This window comes from Lontra canadensis, unplaced genomic scaffold, assembly GCF_010015895.1.
Source record: "Lontra canadensis isolate GAN:19392208 unplaced genomic scaffold, GSC_riverotter_1.0 scaffold9, whole genome shotgun sequence".
NCBI classification, from domain to species: domain Eukaryota; kingdom Metazoa; phylum Chordata; class Mammalia; order Carnivora; family Mustelidae; genus Lontra; species Lontra canadensis.
The window spans coordinates 27,879,740-27,893,318 of record NW_022631003.1 but is presented as its reverse complement, the minus strand read 5'-3'; the positions used below and the strand labels follow the sequence as shown (position 1 = coordinate 27,893,318).

The 13,579-nt window shown below is 43.2% G+C and overlaps 1 protein-coding gene across 3 annotated transcripts in view; it reads right to left on the bottom strand.

Annotated features, from left to right (window-relative positions):
- The window catches only part of SINHCAF (SIN3-HDAC complex associated factor), a 32,137-nt gene extending 18,986 nt beyond the window's left edge, over positions 1 to 13,151 (bottom strand). Inside the window, exon 1 of one of the 3 annotated variants that reach the window (XM_032855139.1) lies at positions 12,950 to 13,151. The gene's annotated coding sequence lies outside the window, so the exon portion shown is untranslated. Of the gene's footprint in view, positions 1 to 10,780; positions 11,023 to 12,604; positions 12,709 to 12,949 lie in introns of those variants that run through there. The other 2 variants (XM_032855137.1, XM_032855138.1) reach the window with 2 other exon arrangements.
- Positions 13,152 to 13,579: the final 428 nt, after the last annotated feature.

Below are 13,579 nucleotides of genomic sequence, written 5' to 3'. Positions count from 1 at the left end.
TATGTCTTTGGATGATCTGTCTGATCCCCATTCCACCTCAATTCTGGTTAGTACACCAGAGGAAGTATTTACAAAAGCAATTCACAGAAATAATCAAATAACCCATGCTGTGTTATGTGTCTGAGATTGAGGGATTCTGAAATATGGACAGAAGATTTAGGATTTATTTTTTAAAAAAGTTTTATTAGCAAACAACTAAACACTCAAGTTTTCCTTTTAAAAATGGGCTATTATTTATCAAGTGTTCTTCTTAAATGTTTTTGTTGGTGGGGGAAGCAGGCAAAGAAGGGAGATGCGGGCCAGGCAGAAGGCCACTGACGCACTTCAATAATTAAGCCTAAATAGTTATTTCAGGGTGGCTGGGTAGCTCAGTGGGTTAAAGCCTCTGCCTTCAGCTCAGGTCATGATCCCGTCGGGCTCTCTGCTCAGCAGGGAGCCTGCTTCCTCCCCTCTGCCTGCCTCTCTGCCTACTTGTGATCTCTGTCAAATAAATAAAATCTTTGAAAAAAAATAAACAGTTATTTCAATTTAAGAATTGTTAAAACAAGAAAACAAAATATCCTTAGTTGATTATTTTTGTTAAATGAAGCACTTGGGAATTTTTTTTTTGAGAGGAAAAAAACGAGGAAAATACTCCACACAGTAGGAAGAGGTGTAGTAAGGCCTGTGAAATGAGATACAGATTTTTCTCCAAATAACAAGCCCAAATAATAAATGAAAAGAAATGTCCTGAGGGGTGTCTGGGTGGCTCAGCCAGTTAGGCTCTGCCTTCACCTCAGGTCATGATCCCAGGGTCCTGGGATTGAGCCCAGCATTGGGCTCTCTGCTCTGCTCAGCTCAGAGGAGAGCCTTTTTCTCCCTCTCTTACTCCCCCTGCTTGTGCTCTCTTTCTCTCTCTGTCAAATAAATAAAATCTTCAAAAGAAAGAGAGAGAGAGAGAGAGAGAAGGAAAGAAAGAATGAATGAATAAAAGAAAATGTCCTAAAGAAAATGATGGTATATTCCTCAGTTTTGAGACAAAAATGTTACGTGACTCTTTCCAGCTCTCACAACTAACCTGTGGGCTCTCCAAACTCCCCTAACATTCTCCATTACCATCAAGAAGGTCAAAAGTCCACACTTCCTCTTACAGTGGCCAGCTTCATCAATAGCTCTAGGAAACTTCAGCCTCCCTTCTCAGCAAGGACAAAGGAAGTACAGCAAGAAAGGCCAGTTCATTCCCTTAATACACAGACCAAATCCTATTACAACAGATTCCTATCTCTCCACTCACAATCCCCTTCCCTCTCCACAAATAAACATGCCATCAAAACCATACAGCATTCGGATGATCTCCAAGATAGCAACTACCTTCACCAAGGCTGGATTTGACCAAGAAACACAGTTTGTGCCAGTTACTGCATGGGCAAGCTTTTAAGGAATGTTAGGGTTATAGCTAAATACTGAGGCCTTCCGTTTTATAAGCAGCTATTGTGAATCAAGTGTTCATCTTCAATATGATTTTTTTGTTGGTGGGGATCTCCAAAAAACTTACCCAACAGTCCCCACAAGACATCCCATTCTTCAGACTAACATTTTTTTTAGGAATTGGGCAAAATAAAATAGCCTAGTATCTTCTGACTGACAATCCTTTACACAGCTCTGAAATCTTATGTTCATCCTGATAAAATTCTGCTTCAGTGTCTGAGAGGGGTGTCCCTGCTTTTCTGGGCAGCGCTAAATGCAGTAAGGTGCAAGGCACCCGCCTGCCCCAACACAAAAGAAGTGTATGAACCTTTTAATGGATTACTTAAACCTATTAAACCTTTTCGGAGCTTATTCCTGCACTTGGGAGGCACCTGGAATTTGCAGCAAATACACAGGGGTTTCATTTTGGGCTTTGTTTACAGCAACCCATTTAAGCAGTGGTTAGTGTTTAACCATTTTGCGCTTTGGGGAGCCCAGAAATTAATGAAAGCATTTCACAGAATCTAGAGACCCACTAATGTTTTAAAAAACAAAACAAAACAAAACAAAACAAAACAAAACAAAAAACAACCCTATAAAACCTACCCACTGTCTGGAGGAAGAGGACACAAAATGGCTCTAAAACCAACTTATTTTTTGTATTTATAGAGAAGGTGGTAGGTAGATGTAACACAACTAGATTTTAAACCTGGAATTTCTGTTATTTCAACAAACCTGGTGGTTCTTTAGAATATTTCTTTCCTAGAATATTCCTAGAAATTTCCTAGGATATTCTTTCCTAGTCCCACATTTGTGCAATATTAAATGATTCCTCCAAACAATTTATTTTATTTGTTCAAATGACACTGTAAGCTATTAAACTATTTGTGACTTTTGCATCTATTCTCACAGGAGTCACATCATTCACACTGTTTTCACAGATGGAAGCTAATACCATCTGCTTCCTAATTGATGAATAATTACAGAAGAGAGTGGACACCATACAATCTTGCTCTTAAGTGTGTGGGGAAAGCAGAAGAAAATTAAGCTTTGAGATAAAGCCAAAAATCAGTAAAGATTTAAAATGCTTATTAAAAGCTGCCATTTGTCTTCTAAAATTAGAACAGTGGTGATGGTTGCAGAATTCTGTAAACACACTAAAAACCACTGACTTGTTCACTTTTAAAGAGTGAATTTTATGGTGTGTGAATTATATCTCAAAAAGCTTGTTTTAAAAATGAAAACAGACTGGGTTAGGAATTCTTTGTATATCTTTGTAACCTCAGCCTTTAAATAATCCCCGTCACCTAATAGGTACTCAATAAATGTGATTAAACTTTTTTTTTTTTTTTAATTTTTATTTATTTATTTGACAGAGAAATCACAAGTAGGCAGAGAGGCAGACAGAGAAGGGGAAGCAGGCTCGCCGCTGAGCAGAGAGCCCGATGCGGGGCTCGATCCCAGGATCCTGGAATCATGACCTGAGCTGAAGGCAGAGGCTTTAACCCACTGAGCCACCCAGGCGCCCCTGATTAAACTTTTTTAACAAGTTGCTGTGTTTTTTTTTAAAGTTGTTGTTTATACAGCATCTCATGTTTTATAAGGCACTTTCATTAACATTATTTCTTTGGCTGCTGTCAGCCAAACAGCCACAAATTTTTACTGTTCTGTCCAACTTAATTCAATCTCCCAAAGTTAAAAAGATTAAAGTTAACAGTTAAGTCAGCAAAAACCATAAGAGAAATAAGTTTAACTATATAGGCAAAATATCACAGACAACAAAAAGTGGATTTTTAAAAAATGCAACAATTAATTCTAAACATCTGATTAATTTCTGGGTTTTTTTTCCACTTTAAAGCTGCACAATTCATATAAATCTAATGATCAAATTAATTAAAAGATGGGGAAAGCAACTTTAGTGTTAACACAAGGAAAGGGTGGGGTCAATGCTGTATGTCAAGGATACAAAAGGACCAATTCTATTCTTTATTTATTTATCAAGTAATCTCTGTGCCCTACATGGGGCCCAAACTCAACCCAAAGATCAAGAGTCCAATACTCAACTAACTGACTCAGTCAGCCTGGAGCCCCATCAAAAGGACCAATTATAATCTAATCTAACAAGATTACAAAGCCAAAGAGCAGGGATGGTATCTATTTTATACTTAATTCAACATGCAGAAGGTAAGTACACTGAGTACAACATAATATAAATGGGAAAGAAAAAGAAGCTTTACAGCAATAGCTAATACTGAAGGGATGCTATTTAAGAAAAAGTTTTCTGATAAACAATTCAAGCCTTAAAGAGGGTCTTTTAACAATACTAAACTCCTTTTAAACTTGACTTTAATCAGGAAACAGTATGAAGAATAGTGAAATGCAAATATCAAAGCTTTTAGTATGCTTTTTAATATGGAATTGGAGACAGTGAGGTGAAGAACTTAATTCTACAGAGTATTCTTGTCTTTTATCTCTTGCAAGGGCATTAATTTAACATTTAGGAAAAGAGATTTATCTTCTTATGATAAATGCAACATCTAATAGGATCACTTTTTTTGGTACACTTTGAAGGACACCAATAGTTCCTCTAAATATAACTTCCCCAATTCCACTTTCTAGATTCCTTTTAGGAAGTAAAGGGTTTTTTTTAATTTCCAAAAATACCTTTCAGAACTACAAAATGCCACTGGATGGACTGGATAGAAGAAAACTAAAAGAGAAGTATGTATGCCAAGGTGATAAGTCAGCTTTATAGTTAATGTTACAATTTGTCCATGCCACTTTGGGAGATGAAATTCTGATTACAATTACAACATGTAATTATAATTACAAATGCAACCTCCCAAAAAAAAATTCCTAAAGTGTTTTTCATTTCCAATAGACGAAAATTCTACAGCTTCTAATCATCACTTTTATTAGAAACCAATGGACACAGACCTGGCGGGGGGGGGGGACATGACACTAGAAGCATCCTATATGTCCATGGATTCTTAGATTGGTTAAATTATGATGTCTTCATACTACAGAATACAGTTCTAGCCCCTAAAAAGAATGCAGATTTGTGACATGTACAGCGTGGAAACTATCCAGGATAACTTGTTCTGTAAAATAAACAAACTTGAGTAACACAGTTACACAGTACAATCCCATTGTGTGTTTTTGAAATGGGACCTTAACTGGCTTTTTAAAATCGTTTTCTAAAAACTAATAACTAGTGCCTCTGAGGGGAGCAAGGATGAAGGAAGCTTACTTTCACTTTCCTCTTTCCAGCACCACGCCCCCAAAACCTTAGTATCATCGCACACCTTGACTTAACTAAAGAGGGATCTGAGAGAGCCCAGAGAGCTTAAACAAACTTCCTCAAAGACACAAGATGGAGAGATACACATTAGGAAATAAACTCCACAGCAGAGAGAGTACAGGACAGACATGGAGCAGGATGGGAAGGAAGCTGCGGAGAAGAGACAAGCAAAAGATTTGTAAAGTGGGAAGGAAGTAGCGTTGAATAAAGACAAAGGGAACCCAGCAACCAAAGACAACTTTGGGAAGTGAAGGAGATGGCATTTCTTTAGAGCTGAACTTTAAAATGACAGGATGATGGGAAAGGAAGAGATATAAACACTGAAAAAATACCCGTGATCAAAAGTTATGAGCAACCTTTAGTTGCTGTAATTAATTGTTAATGTCACCCTCGACACCATTTTTAGTCAGTGGTATGCTATCTTTAATCATTTAAGTACAGGATCCAGTAAACACTAACAGTGTAACTGGAGCAACACTTCAGAGTCAAACAGGACTAAGAGTGTTTTGTGTTCTCATGCTGCCAGGCCACTTGGTTGCAATGTTCCCCCACAATGAGACCTGTTTCATCAGCCTTGATTAAGGAAAGCCATGGAGACACTGAACATTACTCCCTCTTACCTCCCTGTTACCAATCCATATCGCAACACCAAAAATTTTGAATTTACTTTACCTGTTCACTTTTAAGAGACAAATTTTAACTTGGCTGAAAAAAAAACTGAGGAAGGGTTATGGACCCCACTTCTTTGCCAATGGCTTCTTCACACATGTACCCAGTCTCTGAATTATGTGGTAAAGTATTTATTATGGTTGCCTGTGGAATTCACACTTAGCAGAAGAACCTAGAACTCATCCTACAGGAAAGAGGTCAAACTCAGGAATAAAGTCTTCAACTGAAATAGCCTAAAATAAAAATAAAAAATCCAGGTCTCTGAGTTTTAGATAATATTAAAAAAAAAAAAAAAATACTAGGTCCTCCCATTTTTAACAGTGTGACAAAACACTGGTATTCCAATTGTAGATTAGGTCTGACTCCAGTGGATGAGAAAATTGTAAAGGTTAGGGAGACAGGATTTATCTGCTTCTAAGGGGTGATTATCATCATTTAAGAAATGCAACTACCGTTGAATCTGCTAAAAAAAAAAAAAGGCACTGTAATAGTCAAGTTGGAGTCTATTTCTGCTTTTCTCTTTACAACTGAATGGGAAGTCACTTCTAACTTTATTTGCCCTCAGCAATATGAGTGAAATCTTATTTCTACTTTCCAGGGATGCTAGTAAAGCAAGAGTATGAAAATACCAGTGTCTGTATACCATTTATTTCCTTAAATTTATAAGACTTGCATATTAGGGGTGCCTGGGTGACTCAGTGGGTTAAAGCCTCTGCCTTCAGCTCAGGTCATGATCTCTGGGTCCTGGGATCGAGCCCCACATCGGGCTCTCTGTTCAGCAGGGAGCCTGCTTCCCGCCTCTCTCTCTCTTTCTCTCTGCCTGCCTCTCTGCCTGCTTGTGATCTCTGTCAAATAAATAAATAAAATCTTTAAAAAAAAAAAAAAAGACTTGCATATTATAGAAATATAAACTCTATTTATCCCAGGACATATCCAACAGATTAAACTGAGGACAGAACCCTGATTTCTGAAGGTTTTCTTTTAAGCCCAGATTTGTGGGAAAAGAAGAATCTGGTCATTTCAGGGAGATTTTAAGGTCATGAAATTGAACCATATTCTTTTCTGTGAAGCTGTTTTGTTTCCAAACTTATGAAAAATGTTAAGAAATGGGATATGGTAGCATATACCTGGTCTGACCCAAACCTCAGAAAATTTCTCTAGCTCTCTGACCCTTCCATTTCTGAATGGTACCTATAAAGCATCAACACAAGGGCTGGAAAGTCCTAACCTTTAAATACTCTACACTAGGGGCGCCTGGGTGGCTCAGTGGGTTAAGCCTCTGCCTTCGGCTCAGGTCATGATCCCAGGGTCCTGGGATCGAGCCCCGCGTCGGGCTCTCTGCTCAGCAGCGAGCCTGCTTCCCTTCCTCTCTCTCTCTCTGCCTACTTCTGATCTCTGTCTATCAAATAAATAAATAAAATCTTTAAAAAAAAAATAAAATAAATAAATAAATAAATAAATACTCTACACTAATTCTATAATCTCTTCCAAACATGTTCTTCTGGTATTCACCTACCTTAGTTATCACCTATATAGTCACATAAAAAGTCTGGAAGTCAACCGGGCTCTCCTTTCTCAGGCTCTGCATGGACCCCAACATGCTTCTACTATTAAGTCCTTAAAAATTCTATTTCTGCCTTCACTTCTTTGGTTCATGTCCCTTCTGTCCTCACTGCCTACTTGTTCCTCATTATGGTGCTGGAGCCTTGTAACTGATTTCCTTAGAACCTTCAAACAGGTGGTCCCTTCCTAAAGCTCAAACATTAATCATCTCTTTCAAGGTATCAATACGCACTTCAGGATATTATCTAAACTCCCTGGCAAGAAATGCAAAGCTTTTCAGGATCTGGTCCTGCTTACCAGCTGCTCCCAACTTGGAATCCTGATATTCCAGGAGTGTCAAACCAACTTTAATAATAGCTACATCTCTACCCAGGTTGTTATCTCTGTCTTGGGGATGGTTTTACCTCCATCCTCTTAACTCGGGAAATGATTTTTTTTTTTTTTAAACAAAAGCAGTCTATACCTGTATTATAATACCTAATACAGGATTTTTATACACTTGTTTGCTCTATTACCTCCTCCTCTCAATGGTAAACTGTTGCAGAGCAGGAACTGTCTTATATTACAACCAGGTGCTACCTGTACATGATACACAGATACAAGCAGAATTTGCTAACGCCTGAAGAATGGGATAGGCAAAACACATCTGAACAGTATACTTAAGCACACAGAATGGGAAATGGGGTCCACAATAAAGAGGTGTATTGAAAAACTGATACTTTGAATGGAGTCATTTTTAACATTTAGTCTGTAGACTTTTGTAGAAAAAAAGGTTCAAAGATTTCCAGGGAATGTTAACCAAGTGAATCACTTTAATTAGAAAAGACTAATAGAAAATAATTCAATGCTTTCATAACAATCAGAAAAAAATTTCTTGCTTATTTGAAGCAGGCACGTGGGGAGGAAGGAAAGGTTAGGAGAATAGTGTGGAACAAAATGAAATCTCAAAACGAGAACTATTTAAACTCAGTATATATTAACATGAACCAAATTAAAATTACATTAAGACAAATCGAACTTATGTAATAGGTGGAAACAACTCAATATAAAGACAGAAATGAATTATTTTAGTTCAGTTGCAACTCTCATACTTCTGGTGCAAAAAGAAAACCTTCCTTGAAAACAAATTGCCTTCTCTTAGACTAGATGCATTTCCAGATCATTTCTATAATACAGAAAACCTTAGTTACAGACTCAATTAAAAGAGAAACTGAAGAGGCAAAAGACAATGAAACGTTTTCAATTTGTAACCTCCCAGAGTCAAAACTAAGTGTGGAAAATCCAAGACTCTTGTGGACAAGAGAAATCAGGAAGAAAGAGAATGGCGTTTTCTCTATTTCCACAAGTTTTTGCTGTAAAATGGTTCAATCAAAATTGGACAGGCAACCTGGTGTAGAAGACAGTGTCTTCCCAGAACCAGTTTCTGAAAGTAGGGGAGAGGGCCAAAGACACTCATACTTTCCACTCAACATTTACTGAATTATTTCCTCCAGCAATGTAACTGGCCCCAGGGCTCAGTTTTGTCTCCTGTAAAATGTCTACTTCCCAAATATGTGAGAACAGCCAGTATTTACCAGGCATATCACTTGCTTAATTATTTACAGCCTTGTGAAGTAGTAGGTATTATTATTACTGTTTTGCAGAGGAGAAAATTGGACAACCCAGTGACTTATTTAACACGATCACAGCTTTGAAACCTAGGCATTTTAACCTGAGACTTCCAAACAACAAACCTAATGCCTCAACAAATGGGTTCCCTTCTTTCTCAGCCAATTACATTCCCTTTAAGTGGAAAAAAAAAAATTGTTGCATTTTTAAAGCAACCTACTATGTGTTAGCATGTTAAATTAATTTGTCCTCATCACAGCATACAAAGTTGGCTTATATTTCAAATAAGCTTAAGCTTTCCCCAGTGAAAAACTCATTTTACATAGAAAATCATTCTCAAATTGCTTTTCTGACATAAATCTACAGGAGTCTGAGCCCCAAGAGCCAGGTTTTTCCAGGCCCTGATTACAAGTGGGAAAATAAACTGACCATCCAGTTAAGAATACTGTGGGACAGCAGCTTTGAGGCCTGCTGCCCACCAAAGTTCCAGAATACACAACCTATTGAACTTTTCATTTCCAAACTCCTGAAAAAAGTTATGCAAAAAGGAAGGCAGTCTTTCCCACTCTCCATTCATTCACCTTGATAAATCAAATCTCCTCTGCACATATGATATGATACTTAAAACAGAAACTATTAAGCTCTATTGTACTTGAAATCTCCAAGAACACTGAAATTCTAGCTGTATCCCAGGTATAAAATACTAATCAAGATAAACAAATCAAAGAATCTTAGTGTACTTAAAAAACATCTCAACACATTTTAATAATAGCCCAAAGAAATAACTGCACAAAAGAAACTCATAGTTATTAAATACAAAGTTTTTCATATTCTTGATATGTTCCTTCTACCCACTTCAGAAATGTATTGTTACTTAATTGGCTGCCCTTAAGTATTTGTACTTTGGTCAACCAAAACCTGGGAGAAACAGGTCTATTTAATATCAGAACAATGAAAAGAGCAATTTGTAGTTTTTTTGTTTGGGCGTGGCATCTAAGGATATTATTTTTTGGTAACAATCACTTTTAGATCCTAACCCTTAAACATTATCCAAATGTGGGAGAAATCAGGAAAGAAGCTGCAGATCCGGTGCTGCTTATCGGTTGTCTAGACTGCAGGCAAACCCCAAATACCAAAGAAGCATCCATGTGTCAAACCAGCATAATTTCTGAGCTATGCCTGGGGCCACATAACAAAAAAAAAAAAAAAAAAAAAAAAAAAAAGTTGGCTCCAAAAGAAAATCTAAGAGGGGTAACCAAAAGGTCAAACCCAGTTCTCGGGAACTAGGAAGCAGCTAGCAGGGATAGCTATAGCTATAGCCTTTTACCCTGTCAACCCCCTTAGCAGCTTCCTCCCCAACCACCATATAAAATCTCCAAGAAAGGCCCAACTCACCACGAGCTAGCTTCTTCAAGGTCATCCTAAGATAACGCAATGAACAATCACCAAACATTGAGCCACGCATACCTTTAGGGGCTAAGAGAGATTTTCCCCCTTCCCCAAATCGTTATATACTTTAAATACCATCAGGCTTTTCTCCAATTCCATCAGAAACAAACTCCTAGACTTTAATTTAATTTAGAATGACCACCTAAATAAACGTGTTCGGTTTTGCGACCTACATTATTAAAAGGCTTTCCAAGTCTGGCAAACTCCAGTTCAAAAACAGGTGCTTTCAAGGTACTTTTAATGACAAGATCAAATTCATATTTTTAATTACTAGAAGAATAAGGTTGTTTTTTTTTTTAACCTTCCTCAGGACTACGTGAGGCGTGGGAACTGGGGGAGTACTGCTAGGGTAAAACTCCCTCGCACAGGGTCAGTACTGGCGTAATCAGTAGTTCCTAGTCTTCCCAGTGTCTGTAGTTAGCCAAGGTTAGACGAAGAAAATAAAAACAAAGAAACCTACTAGGTCTAGTTACCAGAACAAACTGCACCGCCCTGCCACCCCAAAAAACCAACCCCACCCGCAACCAAAACAAACCTCGCCCCTCCCGGAGCCCCCTCCCACACGTAAACACACAAAGAAAACAGCGGCACGCACAGTTCAGCCACAGTCCTCACTTCCCTTTGTACAACGGGGAGCCCCGAAACTTCCCCACGGTGGTTTTTTCGGGTGTCGTCGGGGCTAGGCGCCCTCAACGTGCCGGCCACGACTCGACTGCAGGGGGTTGGGGTGCTCGCCGCACGCACCCGCTTCCCAGAAAGCAGCAAGATGCCTCCCCAGTCCTCCTGCGGCCCTCGGCACCCCTCCAAACGCGCTTCCCCCTCCGGCACGCGGTGACGGCCGAGAGGCACCGGGGCAGCAAATAGAAACGCTCCCCGATGGGTTTGTTGGTAAATAGAACAACTTGGGTCGGGAAGAAAGTTCCTGCGGAAAGCTGCTCGCCAGGGCGAGGGCGGCAGGAGGTGACCCGCGTCCCTTGCCGCCTCCTCCCTCACCTGCGCCGGAACAACGGGCCCCCACGCACGCCCGCCCGCCCGGCGCCTCCCGCAGGCCGCGCCTCCCGCACGCCGCGCTGCCGGGGCTTGTTCCTCCTCATGGCTTTGCCCTGACGTAATTCAAACATGGCAACAGTTCGACTTCAAAGGCGAATCCACAGACCTCCCAGACACAGACTCCGGGCCACGGGTAACGGGCCAAGAACTCGGGGCCACGCTCTCCCGGCCCCTCGGCCGTCGCGGCACTCGGCTCCCGTACTGAAGCGCCGGGGCCCCGAGACCGCCGCCTCCCTGCCGGCCCGGAGCGCGGAGCACGCCGTCTCCCCGCGCACCAGCATGGCACCTCACGCCAGCAGCGCCGCCAAAGTTTCCCAGCGAGGAGCTGAGGGACAAAAGCCCCTCTCGAAACTCGCCCAAAGTTCGGGGGGCCGGGCCCGCACGGCCCTCCGCCGGGCGGCCGCCCCAGCGCCGGCGGGGCCAGCACGGGCACATGCAGCTCTTTGTTTTCTGTCCAGCCGGGCGCTGCCTACGTGCAGCATCAGGGATGTCGGATTGTTTCTCAGAGGCGAGAGACACTTGACGATCACCCCGGGTTAGGGTCCGGACCCCGCGCCCCAAGAGCTGGGAGCCTGTACCCCCGTCCTCCCCTCAGCAGCAAGCCCATTTAATCAAAGTTTTTCAGTGTCCTTGATGAGAAACGCCCGATTACCCGCCCCGCACCGGCGGAGAGTTGGCGACTTTCACTCTGCTTTTTAAACTGGCAAGACGCCATCATCAGCAAATCACATTGTCCTGCCGGCCAGCCGGCCCCGACAGCACCCGCATCTCACTGCGGGCCCGGAGCCGGACACTCACACTGACCTCCGGCGAAAACCGGGGTCGCAGCCCCAAGCACGTGGTCTGTCATGTACAGCACAAAAAGCAGTGCCCTCCGGAGTTCCTTCACTCCTTCGGCGCACACAACGCCGCTGCCTCCATCCCCAAGTCAACTTAGCTCTCACTAGCCATCTTAAGCCGCACACGGCTGCCCCAGAAAGCCCTCGCCGTGGCGCCCACATCTACGCTACAGGTGAATAAATTGCGAACAAAACTTGAGGCTCCACAGACACATGGGCCCCCCGCGCTGCCTGGGCGCGGTCGCGGGGGGGGGGGGGGAAGAGGCGTTGGGGAGCCGGGCTGCTTCAAGCGGCCGCGTGTTGCTCTCATTGTCGCATCCGCATCCCTCAGGAGTTCGGCAAACAACGCCACGCCGCGTGCACTCCGGCCACCGGGCGCTGACCCAAAAGGCCGATTTAAACCCTCTCACGCCCGCCAGCTCGCAAGCAGACGGCAACTTAAGTTTCCGAGCGAACGGCGTTTATTGTCCACCCTTCTCAAACACGCGCCGGGGGCTGCAACGAAACTAAACCACGAGGTTCAACCACGGCGCCCGACCACTCCCGGGGCACGCGCCCACGCGGATGCACCAGCCCGGGGCCCCTCCGCAGTTGCCAGCAAGTCGTTTTTCTCTCGGGCCTTCCAGCCACCAGCTCCTTTCCGCCACACAACACTACGGCTGAGAAAAGTCATTGTCACCTTCAACGTGGATCCCTCAACTCCGGCGACTCCTCAGTCGTCTGCAGCCTCCACTCACTTCCCCCACCCCAAGACTTTCGGTTTGCCTCCAATACCCTCCCCAATTTAAAAAGACACACTAAACGTGTATACAAAAGAACCCGGGGCTTGAAGATCACGAGAACACTGCTCCCAGCAATGCCATCTCCAAGACAAAACTTCCTGTGCGTGCGTCTGTGTGTGCGTATTTGTGTGGAAGGACCGGGGGAAGTGGGGGAGGTGAAAAGAGGAAAAAAAAAAACCCCACTCTGAAATCAAAGCCTCGTGAGACAGTTTTGCACCAGAGTAATGGTTAGAGTCACTCACCTTCCAAAGGCAGCCGTTCCACGCGCAATAACGTTCCCGAGGTGCGGAGTGCACGCCAAGCCAACCCCCCCCTTCCGATCGCTCCCTCCTCCTCAACTGCCTTGTCTAGAAAGATTGTCTCCTGCAGTTCTGCAGTTGCTACCGCTGGCCGGGAAGGTGTAGATTCCGCTTTCCCTCTGCGCACGCGCGTCTCCCGGTACAAAATTCTCCTGAATCGAACTTATTTGCATACGGGCGCGCGCGCGTCGAGGGCTGGGAGGGGAGAAGGCCTGGCGGCCGCGCGCGCTCCCGAGGCCTCTATTGTCCTTTTAAGGGGAGAAGTGCCGGGGCGCGGGAAACGAGGCGGCCAGAGGGAAACGGGGGCGGGGACTGCTTACTACGGCTGACGTCACGTAAACAAACGCCCCCTGGCTGGAGGCTGCAGCGGAGAGGGAGTGGCGGAGTGGGAAAGGCGGAAAGGTTAGCGAGGGAGGGTGGACGTTCGGCTGCGTGACGTGCTTTCCACCCTGAAGTTCTTGGGGCGCACCTTCTCTCGTGGAAAGATAGTTTTGGAAGATGTTTTTGCAAAATTGTCACACCTGTGCCCACGTTCAGCCTGGACGCGACCGGAGGGGTGGTCTTCCAGGCAAC